General features: G+C 41.7%; 1 protein-coding gene across 1 annotated transcript in view; it reads right to left on the bottom strand.

Annotated features, from left to right (window-relative positions):
- The window catches only part of LOC122549124 (mitochondrial folate transporter/carrier-like), a 47,404-nt gene that overhangs the window by 11,532 nt on the left and 23,771 nt on the right, over positions 1 to 12,101 (bottom strand). The window lies entirely within an intron of this gene.

The following is a 12,101-nucleotide window of genomic DNA, read 5'->3' as shown; positions in this document are numbered from 1 at the left end:
TTTTTCCAGCACTTTGTTTTAAGAACATTTAGCAAATTAACCACAGACAACAAACCTTCACCAATGTATCCAGTTATGCTTCTAAATAAAGGAAACTGGGTTGAGTTGTATACAAACAAAATACAATATCAGACTTACATTAGGCAAACATTACCAATAATGAGGTCTGAAAGAAAACAGTTTATATGTTGTAGGATTGTATTTCATTCTCTTAAGAGGCTTTGATAGTGAACAATAAAAATAGATAGATCGGTGATGCTATTAGGCTTTTAAAAACAACTTGAGACTTATTACCAGCACTACAACTCCCTTCCAAGCACTTAACAAAGGTCTCAAGATGCTTCACAAGAATGCAATCAGACCAAAACTCTCATTCAGTCAAAGAAAGAGACACTTGCCCAGCTGATAGGACAGTCTTAAGGATGCAAGTGATTGCGGAGGAATTTCATAACTTTGAGCCAGGCAGTAGAAGGCACGACCATCAATTTAGAGACAGAAGATGTAAGGAACACACAAGAGATTTGAATTAGAGAAATGCAAACTCCTTAGAAGGTTGCGGGGCTAAAGGAAGTTAATGATAGTGAAGGATAGGCCATGGAAGGACCTGAACATAACAATCTGAATTTTAAAAACTAAGTTACTATTGGACTGGAAGCTTATCTTGGCCAGTGAATATAGGGATGATGAGTGAATGGGCTTTTGTAAGAGCTGAATACTGGCAGAGTGATTCAGCAGAATTTAAATTAATGGCAGTAGGGAGTCAGTCATGAAAACACTAATAACGGGAAACTCTAGATGTAATAAAAGCATGTTTGAGATTTCAGCTGATGAATTGAGATAGATCAGGTATGGGTAACGTCAGGGTGAAAGTAGATAATCCTTTTGAGGTGAGAGGATATGTATAGGGTTTGAAGTTAAGCTTTGCATCAAAGAGAACACAGAACTGTAAGCACTAATCTAAAGCAGTGGACAGATATTGTTTGGAATCAGTAGCTAGGGGATATTTACAATGATGACCAAAGACAATGGCTCCCAATGTTTAAAAGGAGGAAATTCCAGTTCATCCAAGCTGGATGTTGGACAAGCAGTCTGAGATAGTAGAGGGGTCATGGGAGGAAGTGGTGAGATGAAAATTGTGTATCACCAGCATACACTATATAAGGGACAAAATATTTTTCCCATTTTTGACTATAAACTAAAGTGGTAGTTGGACTGCTATTTAGATGAAATACAAGGAAAGTTTCGCAAATTGGAAAAATCAGGTAGTGCACATTTTTAGCTGTAGAAGACAACGTTACTTTCTGAAGCAGTGAGAACACCACCTTTAAGACCAAGAGGCATTTGGACTCTTTGAGTTAAAGAAAGGCTGCCTCAGAACTGCCCTTGGATTGATAGAGCTGCATTTTGTTCATATCTCTACATAAAGAGTAGTCAAAGCACTCCAGACCTCACAAACAGAAACATGATTCACTTTTATCAGTATCAGCAAAAAGGGACAAAAACCAAGAAATTTTAAAAGAAGGACTGTTAATATAAAGAAGGATATAGTTACAATTGTAGCAGCCTACAACTGCTCAAGGGAAATAAAAATCATTAATAAATGGAGGCCAGAAATACAGGTGCAGCAACTGAATGAAACAGGGCATCAAAATTGGCCAAAAAGAGACATATGCTGGGAACACCTGAGCTAAGACAGTACACAAGAGACAATTCTGCCGGTGGCAACTCCTTACAAGATCCAAGCCAAGAAAATTGAAACCAGAAAGGCACATGTACACATCAGGAAGTGTGAAAGGGTAATTCAACCCTTCCTGACACACAAACACCACTAGATGTACGGAGCAGATATTGCCTCAGTAAAGCAAAAGACCGGGATTATATTCTGGGATAAAACCAGACTTCCAGGCCCCAAGAGCAGACACATCAAAGATTAAGCAAACCATTGAAAGCCATTAGTAGCATTTCAAGGTGATAAATCCATTTAATGTAATATGTATAACACCATAAGACATAAGTCATAGGAGCAGAAATTATGCCATTCAGCCCATTGAATCTGCTCTGCCATTCAATCATGGCTGATATGTTTTCTCTCCATAACCCTTGATCCCCTTGACAATCGAGAATCTATCTATCTATCTTCATCTTAAATATACTCAATGCCCTGGTCTCCACAGCCTTCTGTGGCAGTGAATTCCATAGATTCACCACTCTCTGGCTGAATAAGTTTCTCCTTATCTTCTTTCGAAAAGGTCTTCCCTTTACTCTAAGGTTGTGCCCTGGAGTCCTAGTCTCTCTTACCAATGGAAACATCTTCCCAACATCCACTCTGTCCAGGCCATTCAGTATTCTGTATGTCTCAATTAACTCCCCCTCATCCTAAACTCCATTGAGTATACCCCCAGACTTCTCAAACATTCCTCTTATATTAAGCTTTTCATTCCTGGGTCCATTCTCATGAACCTCTTCTGAACATGCTCCTGGGCCATTACATCCTTCCCGACATACAGGGCCCAAAACTGTGTTCAATACTCCAAATGTGCTCTGACCAGAGCCTCAGAAGTACATCCCTGCTTTTATATTCAAGTCTCGCAAAATAAATGCCATTAGTGCATTTGCCTTCCTAACTACCGACTAAATCAGCAAATTTACCTTGAGAGAATCCTGGCCTAGAACTCCCAAGTCTCTTTGCACTTCAGACTTCTGAATTTTCTCCCCATTTAGAAAATAGCCCATGCTTCTGTACCTGCCTAAATCCTTCTACAGCCTCCCCACCTCCTCAATACTATCTGCCCCTCCACCTACCTTTGTATCATCTGCAAACTTAGCCAGAATGCCCTCAGTTTAATGTACAAACTAAAACGTTGTGGTCCCAACACGAGCCTTGTGGAACACCATTTGTCATTGGTTGCCACCCTCAGAAAGCCCCACTCTCTGCTTTCTGCTAGGCAGCCAATCTTCTATCCATGCTAGCACTTTGCCTGTAACACCATGAGTCCTTATCTTATTCAGCAGCTTCCTGTGAGGCACCTTGTCAAAGGCCTTCTTGAAGTCCAGGTAGATAACATCTATTGGTTCTCCTTAATCTAACCTGCTTGTTACTTCCTCAAAGAATTCTAGTAGATTTGTCAGACATGAACTCCCCTTGATGAAGCCATGCTCAATTTGCCCTATTTTACCAAGTATTCAGAAAACTCATCCTTCAAAATGGATTCCAAAATCTTACCCACAACCGAGGTTAGGTTAATCGCTCAGTAATTTTCTATCTTTGGCCTTCTCCCTTTTTAAATAGGGGTATCACATTAGCAATTTTCTAATCCTCTGGGACCCTCCCTGAGTAGTGATTCCTGAGAGATCACTACTAACACCTCCGTTATCTCTTCAGCTATCTCGTTTAGAACTCTGGGGTGTAGTCCACCTGGTCCAGGCAGTTTATCCATTTTCAGGCTATTCAGTTCTTCTAGCAACTTTTCCTTGGTGATGGCCACCATACTCAGCTCTGACTCTCTTGAATTTTTGGCATATTACTAATGTCTTCCACCGTGAAGACTGGCGCAAAGTAATTCTTCAGTTCTGCTGCCATTTCCTTGTTCCCTACTATTATCTCTCCAGCATCATTTTCCAGGGGTCCAATGTCCACTTTTGCCCATTATAAATCTAAAGAAACTCTTACAGTCTTCCTTTATGTTACTGGGAAGCTTACCCTCATAGTTAATCTTCTCCCTCCTTTTTTTTGTTGCCTTCTGTTGGTAAGAGAACCCAGCCTGGCAGCACTCAGAGTACCCCCACTCTCCAGGCTTAGCTCAAGGGATGATGGGATACAGCAGTGGGAGGGAGGGAGCAGCTTGCCCTCCGACCATAGAGAGTGAGAGAAAGTCCTCCATGAAGAGAGGAACAGACTGAACCATTTATCAGACCAGCAAAGTTATGAGCATCTGGGTAGTATTTCAAGTTTCTAGAGATACCGGATAGTTAGCAATTGAGCTGTTAAAAGTGTAAAATTTAACTCTTAACCTTTGTTGTCTTCAAATGAAGTTGCAACCTGGTTCACTGACTATAGACTTGTACTGTGTAGTCCTTTCATGATACATGCTAAGGTACTTGGGTAAATTAATATTATGTACACTGGCTGAGGAATCTGCAGGGTCTTAGAGACTCCCTGTTCCAGACAACACAGTGCACCAACTATCAAAGAGAACAACCACCACTGGCATACAATCAACAGCACATCATTGTTAGAAAGAAGCTGAGAGACAACTTAACACACACTTGGGACTTTTGATCTTCAAAAATTTCCCTTTCCCCATCTAAAGTTTTCCACCATAATATTTACATCAAACTGCCTGCCTTTTGTCTATTGTATTCATAAATGAAGGAATGTGTACTTGAAGTTTTAAATGAGTATGGTTTAAGACACTTGATAGATCAGTTTCCTTTTTATGTCATTTGTTAAGGTTAAATATGTTAACATCAAATAGAATTCTTTAGTCAATGACAAAACCTGGCATGAATTGTTTTTGCCATAACGTCAACCATCTTGGTGGCTTAACTGAAATTTTCCTCAAGCCATCAAATGATGTGTAATGTGGTGTTTAATTATTCACTTATTCCTATTGGTTCAGTCGTGACAACATACAGAATATGACTCTGCTTTTCACAGCAGAGAGCGGGGCGAGCTGGGCGGAAGTGAAGTTGGAGCGCAGAGCTAGTCGGGAAGGTAAGTGATTGATATTTGAGTGGGTGTGTTCTAGACCCCAGGCCCTTCTCCCTCCCATCCTCCTCCGCTAACCTAACTTTAAAGTCCACAGGTAAGCTATTCAGTGTTCTTGTTTTGGAGACGAAGTGTAGAGTAATGGCAGCGCAGGCAGTGGAATGTTCCTCCTGCAGGATGTTTGAGGTAGGGGTGACCACCGATACTCCTGCCGACTTCATCTGCAGGAATAAGGAGAAACTTCTGCAGCCAGAGAGTGGTGAATTTATGGGATTCACTGTCACAGAAGGTTGTGGAGACTAGGTCATTGAGTATATTTAAGATGGAGATAAATAGGCTCTTGAGAATCAAGGGTAATGAGGAGAAAGCAGGAGAATAGGGTTGAAAAACTTATCAGCCATTATTGAATGTACCAGTCTCGATAGGCTGAATGGCCAGGTAAAGATGTCAATTTCCTTCCCTAAAGGATGTTAACGATTCACACGGGTTTTTCTTGACAATCAACAATGATTCATGGTCATCATTAGGATCATGTTTCCAGATAGTTATTATTGAATTCAAATTTCACCTGCCACAGCAGGATTTGAACTTAGGTCCCCAGAGCAATACTTGGGTCTGTGGTTTAATCGGCTAGTGACAATACCACTAGACCATCATCCACCCTAACTGACATGAAAGTATCTAAAGGCTACCCTTTCTTACCTCTAGATGTTTAATTCCTGACCAGCCTCCCATTCCCTTCACATTATAAACTCTGCTAACTTGGTCTTATCGTGAACCTGATCTCATTCATCTTTGCTCTCTTAAAGGATCTTTGATCTACATTGCGTACTGGTTAAGAAATGCCTTCTTCTTAAAATTCTCATTCTTGTTTTCAGAAGACACCATGGCCCCATCATTCCCTCTTGCTGTCAGCTCCTCTGTTTGCACAGCTTGGTACGACAACTGCTCTGCCCAGGACTGGAAGAAACTGCAGAGAGTTGTGAACACACCCGAGTCCAACATGCAAGCAAATTTTCTATCCATTGATTCCATGGCCCCATCATCCAGAGAATCTGGATGAAACACATGCAGACACGGGAAGAACATACAAACTCCACACAGTCACCTGAGGCGGGAATCAAACACGTGTCCCTGGCGTTGTGAGGCAGCACTGTTAACCACTGAGCCACCGTGCCACCCTGTTAATGGTCTTGTTAATGTTGTTCTTGCCTCATGCATGTCCTGTGCAGTATAATCTGAATGCTTTACTTTGTCCAAGTATTTTTCACCCTATGATCTGTATGTCCTTGCTTACTATGACCTGCCTGTACTGCATGCAAAAAAAAACTTTTCACTCTACTCAGGTACACGTGACAATAAATCAAACCAATCAATGATCTGCCTGTACTGCACGCAAAACAAAACTTCTCACTGTACCTACGTACATGACAATACTAAATCAAATCAAATCAAATCGAAAAGTCTCCAACATATTGACACTCATCTAATTCCAGCCTCTTGCACATGTCTCATTTTAATTGTTCGACCATTGGAGTCCAAAGCTCTGGAATTCTCTCCCTAAAATTTTCTGAAATTCCCCTTAAACCTAACTTTTCGTGATTGACATAATATCTCTTTATGTAGTTTGATATTTAATTTTCCTTTCCAGTGAAGTGCCGTGTAATGTACAATAACTATAAAAGTTCTGTCTAAATATAATTTGTTGCCATCAAGCCTTTTGTGGTTTCTTGATTCTCACAGTGGGAGTGGCAGAGCTGAGGAGTGGGGCACTTGGTAGGAGAGAATAGGACCCAAGGGCACTTGACAAGGATGGGCCATTAGGCTGAATGTAGGGCCTTTGCACATCTCATCAAGGAAATGCCTGGGAATATGGCGGATTCTGGAAATCAGACATTTTATAAAAAGGATGCACTGGGGAAACGCAACAGGCCTGACAGCATTTGTGGAGAGAGATAACAGAGTTAATGTTTCAAGTCCAAAATGACCCTTCCTCAGAACTCCCAAGCCCATGCCTTAACATGCCATTTGCAGGACCCTGATTTCTAGATGGTTGGTAGGAGTAAATCTCAATGGGCTCAGACTAATGCTCTATGGTGATGCATTAAATCTCATCAGACAGAAGTCATACAGCTCCAGATTGTAATCCAATGGGTTTATTTGAAATCCCAAGCTTTTGAAGCACTGTCAGGTTCACCTGATGAAGCTTGTGATTTCAAATAAACCTGTTGGACTATAACCTGACGTCATGTGACTTCTGACTTTGTCCACCCCAGTCCAACACCAGCACACCCACATCATAAATCCCATCAAGGCAGCACCAGATGCTTGAATTCAATGAATTATGTTTGGAGTTGAAAAGGTAACAATTGCTTGAAATTATAATTATTTGCCATTGGTTTGTCGTAATGCCCTCTAGGGGAAATCTACCATCCTTACTTGGACTGGCCGACACAAGAATGTTTGGTTGACCCCCTTAGGCAATAAGACAATGGAAGAGAGTAAGGCCACTGAGCCCATGGAGTCAGCTCCACCATTCATTGAGATCATGTGCGTTCTGATCATCCTCAACTCCACTCTCTTGCCATAATCCTTGCTTCCATCACTGATTAAAAATCTGTCTATCTCAGCCTTGACAATACTTAAGAATTCAGTGTTGACAGATTTCTGCAGTTAATTCCACTACTGTCTGAGAGATGGAATTCCTCGTCATTTCTGCCTTAAAAGTGTGATCCCTTAGTCTGAGATGATGCCCTCTGGTCCAAACTTTCCCATGGGGGAATCAACCTTTCCACATCAACTTTCCAAATTCCCTAAAAATCTTGTATGTTTCAACAAGATTTCTTCTAAACTCCATTGGTGCAGGTCAAACCTATTCAACCCCTCCACATACCTAAATCACTCCATATCCGTAATCAATGTTGTGAACCCTGTATTGCCCAATATTTAATTCCTTAGACCAGGAAACTAAAACTGTTCCCCTTACTCTATGTATGATCTGATTAGTGACTTGTAGAGTTTTAGCAAGTCATTCCCATTTTATTACACTCCATTCCTTTTGAAATACAGGTTATCTGCCCATTTTCCTTCCCTGATACATGTTGAACTTGGAAGCAGCTTTTTTTGTGATTCTTGAAATAGGATTACCAAATCCCTCTATGCTACAGGGCAAAAGTGAGGACTGCAGATGCTGGAGATCAGAGTCAAGATTAGAGTGGTGCTGGAAAAGCACAGCAGGTCAGGCAGCAGCTGAGGAGCAGGAAAATCAGTGTTTCAGGCAAAAGCCCTTCATCAGGAATCCCTCTATGCTACAGCCTTTTGCAGAGTTTCTCCATGCAAAAAATATCCACCTCCTGTATTGGTACTGCCAAAGAGTGTAACCAAAGATTTTCCAACATTATTATCCATGTAACATGTTTATGCCCACTCAGAAAACTTGTCTCTAACCCTCTGTAAGCTCTTTAAGTTAAACTACCCACTCGCCTTCCTATTTATTTTTGTGTTATCTGCAAATATGATGATGGTACTTTTATTTCCGCTATTCAGGTCACGAATTTATATTGAAAATAATTGTGTCTCCAGCACTGATCCTGTGTCATTCAATTCATTACAGGTTGCCTTTCTGAAAATGTCCCCTTTATCATAATTTTCTATTGGTTAGCCAATTAGCATAGATAGGATTGATGGTCAGAATCTTTTTCCAGAGTTGAAATACCTAATAGTAAGAGGCATGCATTTTAGATGAAGGACGAAGTTCAAAGGAGATGTGAGGGGCAAGTTTATTTCACAAAGAGTGGTAGGAGTCTGGAACACACTGCCAGAGGAGGTGGTGGAGGCAGATGCTATAGGCGTATTTAATGGACTTTTAGATAAGCACATGATTATGCAAGGAATGGAGGGATATGGACCAAGGGCAGATGTCATGTTCACTGCAACATCGTGGGCCAAAGGATCTGTTCCTGTGCTGTGTATTCCATGTTCAGAAACTTTTTCCCCGGGTACAACAGAGTGTTACAAGGGGACATAAATTTAAGGTGAAGGGTGGAAGGTATAGGGGAGATGTCAGGGGTAGGTTCTTTACCCAGAGAGTGGTGGGGGCATGGAATGTGCTGCCTGTGGGAGTGGCAGAGTCAGAATCATTGGCGAACTTTAAATGGCAATTGGATAGGTACATGGATGGGTGTTTAAGCTAGGACCAATGTTCGGCACAACATCGTGGGCCGAAGGGCCTGTTCTGTGCTGTATTGTTCTATGTTCTATGTTCTCATCCCCTAGGTACAGCACTTAGAGAAGAAACGGAAGGGAGATCCTTAGGGATAGCTGCATGTAGCTGTGAAGAAATGGGAAGAGAAGCTACTGCAGCAGGATCTCTGACTTTTACTAGACAAATCTAAGTGGAAGCTGGCACAGCTAGACCCACACAATTAGAGAACAAATGAGATATTGAAAAAGTTGATGAAGTCATCCACATCAAGAGCTTTGAGCATATTGAGAGGATGAGAAAGAGGAACCAGGTGAGTTGTAAAGAAGGGCTACTGTACTTGAAACATTAACTCTTTTCTCACCACAGATGCTGCCAGACTAGCTTAGTTTCTCCAACAATTTCTGTTTCTGTTTGTTTCAGATCTCCAGCTTTCACAGTTCTGTTTTGTTAATCTGAGGAAAAAAGGATGAGGAAGCTATGTCTAACTTTGAAAAGAGTTACTTTGGTACTGATATATGGAGTTCAAATACAAAGTTGCAGGAAAGTTGCACAGATTTGGAATGAAACATGTTCAAGGACTTTGAAAAAGTAGATTTCTGCCACCTACAGAGTTGTTAAGAGTCTGTTTTTGAGAAGGGCAATGACAACACCTGAAAAGTAACAGGCTAGTACTTGAGTACGTGGGCGGCACGGTGGCACAGTGGTTAGCACTGCTGCCTCACAGCGACAGAGACCCGGGTTCAATTCCCGCCTCAGGCGACTGACTGTGTGGAGTTTGCACGTTCTCCCTGTGTCTGCTTGGGTTTCCTCTGGGTGCTCTGGTTTCCTCCCACAGTCCAAAGATGTGCAGGTCAGATGAATTAGCCATGCTAGATTGCCCGTAGTGTTAGGTAAGGGGTAAATGTAGGGGTATGGGTGGGTTATGCTTCGGCGGGTCGGTGTGGACTTGTTGGGCCGAAGGGCCTGTTTCCACACTGTAATGTAAGATATGGAACTATTAAAAATATCAACTACCAAGATGGCCAGAAAGAGATGCTCAGTAATTTATTGCAAAATAAAGATCAAGAGCAGTAGAAGATATCATGGATTAGATGACCTCGGAAAGGACATGATTAGATTAGATTCTCTACAGTGTGGAAACAGGCCCTTTGGGTCCAACCAGTCCACATCGACTCTCCAAAGAGTAACCCAGTCTGACCCATTTCCCTCTGACGAATGCATCTAACAATATGGGCAATTTAGCATGGCCAATTCACCTGACCTGCACATCTTTGGACTGTGGGAGGAAACTGGAGCACCCAGAGGAAACCCACGCAGACACTGGGAGAATGTGCAAACTCTACACAGACAGTCGCCCGAGGCTGGAATTGAACCTGGGACCCTAGTGCTGTGAGGCAGCAGTGCTAACCAGAGCCACCGTGTCGCCATGAAAGGAAAATCTAGATAAAAACATGGAGTTTGGGTTAGGGAAGAGGGGAGATTTGGGAAAGTTTGGCTCAGTGAATAAACAGAGGTATATATTAGAGGGAACTGAAAAGCCACTCTCAACTTATGTGACAAAGAACATTGAACTTTGATCGTTGAGTTTGAGCCCAAAATGATAGTACAGAGAAAATTACCAGTTAGGGGAAAAACAGGTAAGGTTACATTTAAGTTCCAGTTTTGGCAAATGAAAACATAGCCCTTGATATGATTAATCGCTAAACTAGTCGTGCACTATAAATGTATTTGGCTTGAGGAAATGTAGTTAAGAGTCATATCAAGGGAAAGAATAGAGTAAAAGGTTTTTAAAGAAGTAAACTAAAGGTTAAAGGTTTTGGACAAAGCAAAGATGGAGGGAAGCTACTGTTTGAAAGGAATCACACTGCAGTCGAAGCACTGTATGAATGACATTTTGGATTCTGAAAATGTTGCTCAAAGTGACTTGGAGGAAATAATCTGAATTGCCCTTATTCATATGCCACTGAACATAAACAGTGTCTTAAGCAGATTAAATAGACATCTAATGATGGGTGCTCATGATTACTCTGTAACAAGCTGTCCAAGAAATCTCTTCTGGGTGCTGGTAAATATTCTTGTGTAATAGAACATTATTCCTGAAAATGAGATTTGCATTTGGCATGCACTAAATTTATGACATGTTGAATTCAATCTAAATCCTGACTGGTTAGTGAAAACATACACAAATCAATTAGTTTACTTCCAAAATGGATAGAACAGCACAGAAGGAACAAGTAAATTAAAACAAAGAACTGCAGATGCCGAAGATCTGAAACGAAAACCAGAAATTGCTGTAGAAACTCAGCAGGTCCAGCAGCAGTTGTGGAGAGAAAACAGAGATAACATTTGAGTCTTGCAACTTTCTTCAGAACTTACAGTAGCTAGTAAAAGGTGTTATTTAAGGTGAATGGTGGGGGGGAGGGGAATGCCCAGGTAATGACAGCCCATGTAATGACAGGGGCCAGTATGTAGGAGTGGATAAAGAACATGAAAAGTGGCATCCAGTCCTTAAAATTATTGAAGTCAATACAGACTCCTGATGGTTGCCGGGTTCCCAAGCAGATGACCGACTGTTTTACTGTTTTTCAGATTCAAAATATCCCGTTTGGAGGTACCAGTCACTTCCTCTTCGCCAATGATATGCAGTCCCTCTACATAGCCATCCCCATCAGGATGGTCTCAGGGCTCTCCTCTTCTACCTGGAAAGAAGCCAACCTCCTCAGCTTGGTCGAGTTCATTCTCACTTTGAGCAACTTCTGTTTTAACTCCTCTCACTTTCTTCAGATCAAAGGTGTGGCATAGGCCCCAGTTATGCCACCATTAACCCCTTTGTGGGGGTTATGGAACATTGCTTGTTCTAATGCATTCACCGCTCACAATGTGATCTCCTTTTTAATGGAGAGACGAAACACAGACTGCATGACTACTTTGCTGAACATCTATGTTCTTTCCACAAAAACAGCCCCAAGCTTGCCACTTCAACCATGCTCCCTGGCCAACATTTCTACCTCAGACCTGCTGCAGTACTCCAGAGAGGCTTAACACAAGCTAGAAGAACAGCATCTCATCATCCACTTTGGAACTCTGCAGCCATCACGATTCTATAAAGAGCTCAATAATTTTAGGGCCTGCACAACTCCTTTCATGTCCTTTTGCCCTATAAAGAACACGGGCTGCTTTCAGCATAGC

Source organism: Chiloscyllium plagiosum, chromosome 4, assembly GCF_004010195.1.
Source record: "Chiloscyllium plagiosum isolate BGI_BamShark_2017 chromosome 4, ASM401019v2, whole genome shotgun sequence".
Taxonomy (NCBI): Eukaryota; Metazoa; Chordata; class Chondrichthyes; order Orectolobiformes; family Hemiscylliidae; genus Chiloscyllium; species Chiloscyllium plagiosum.
This window is presented reverse-complemented; position numbering and strand designations above follow the sequence as displayed.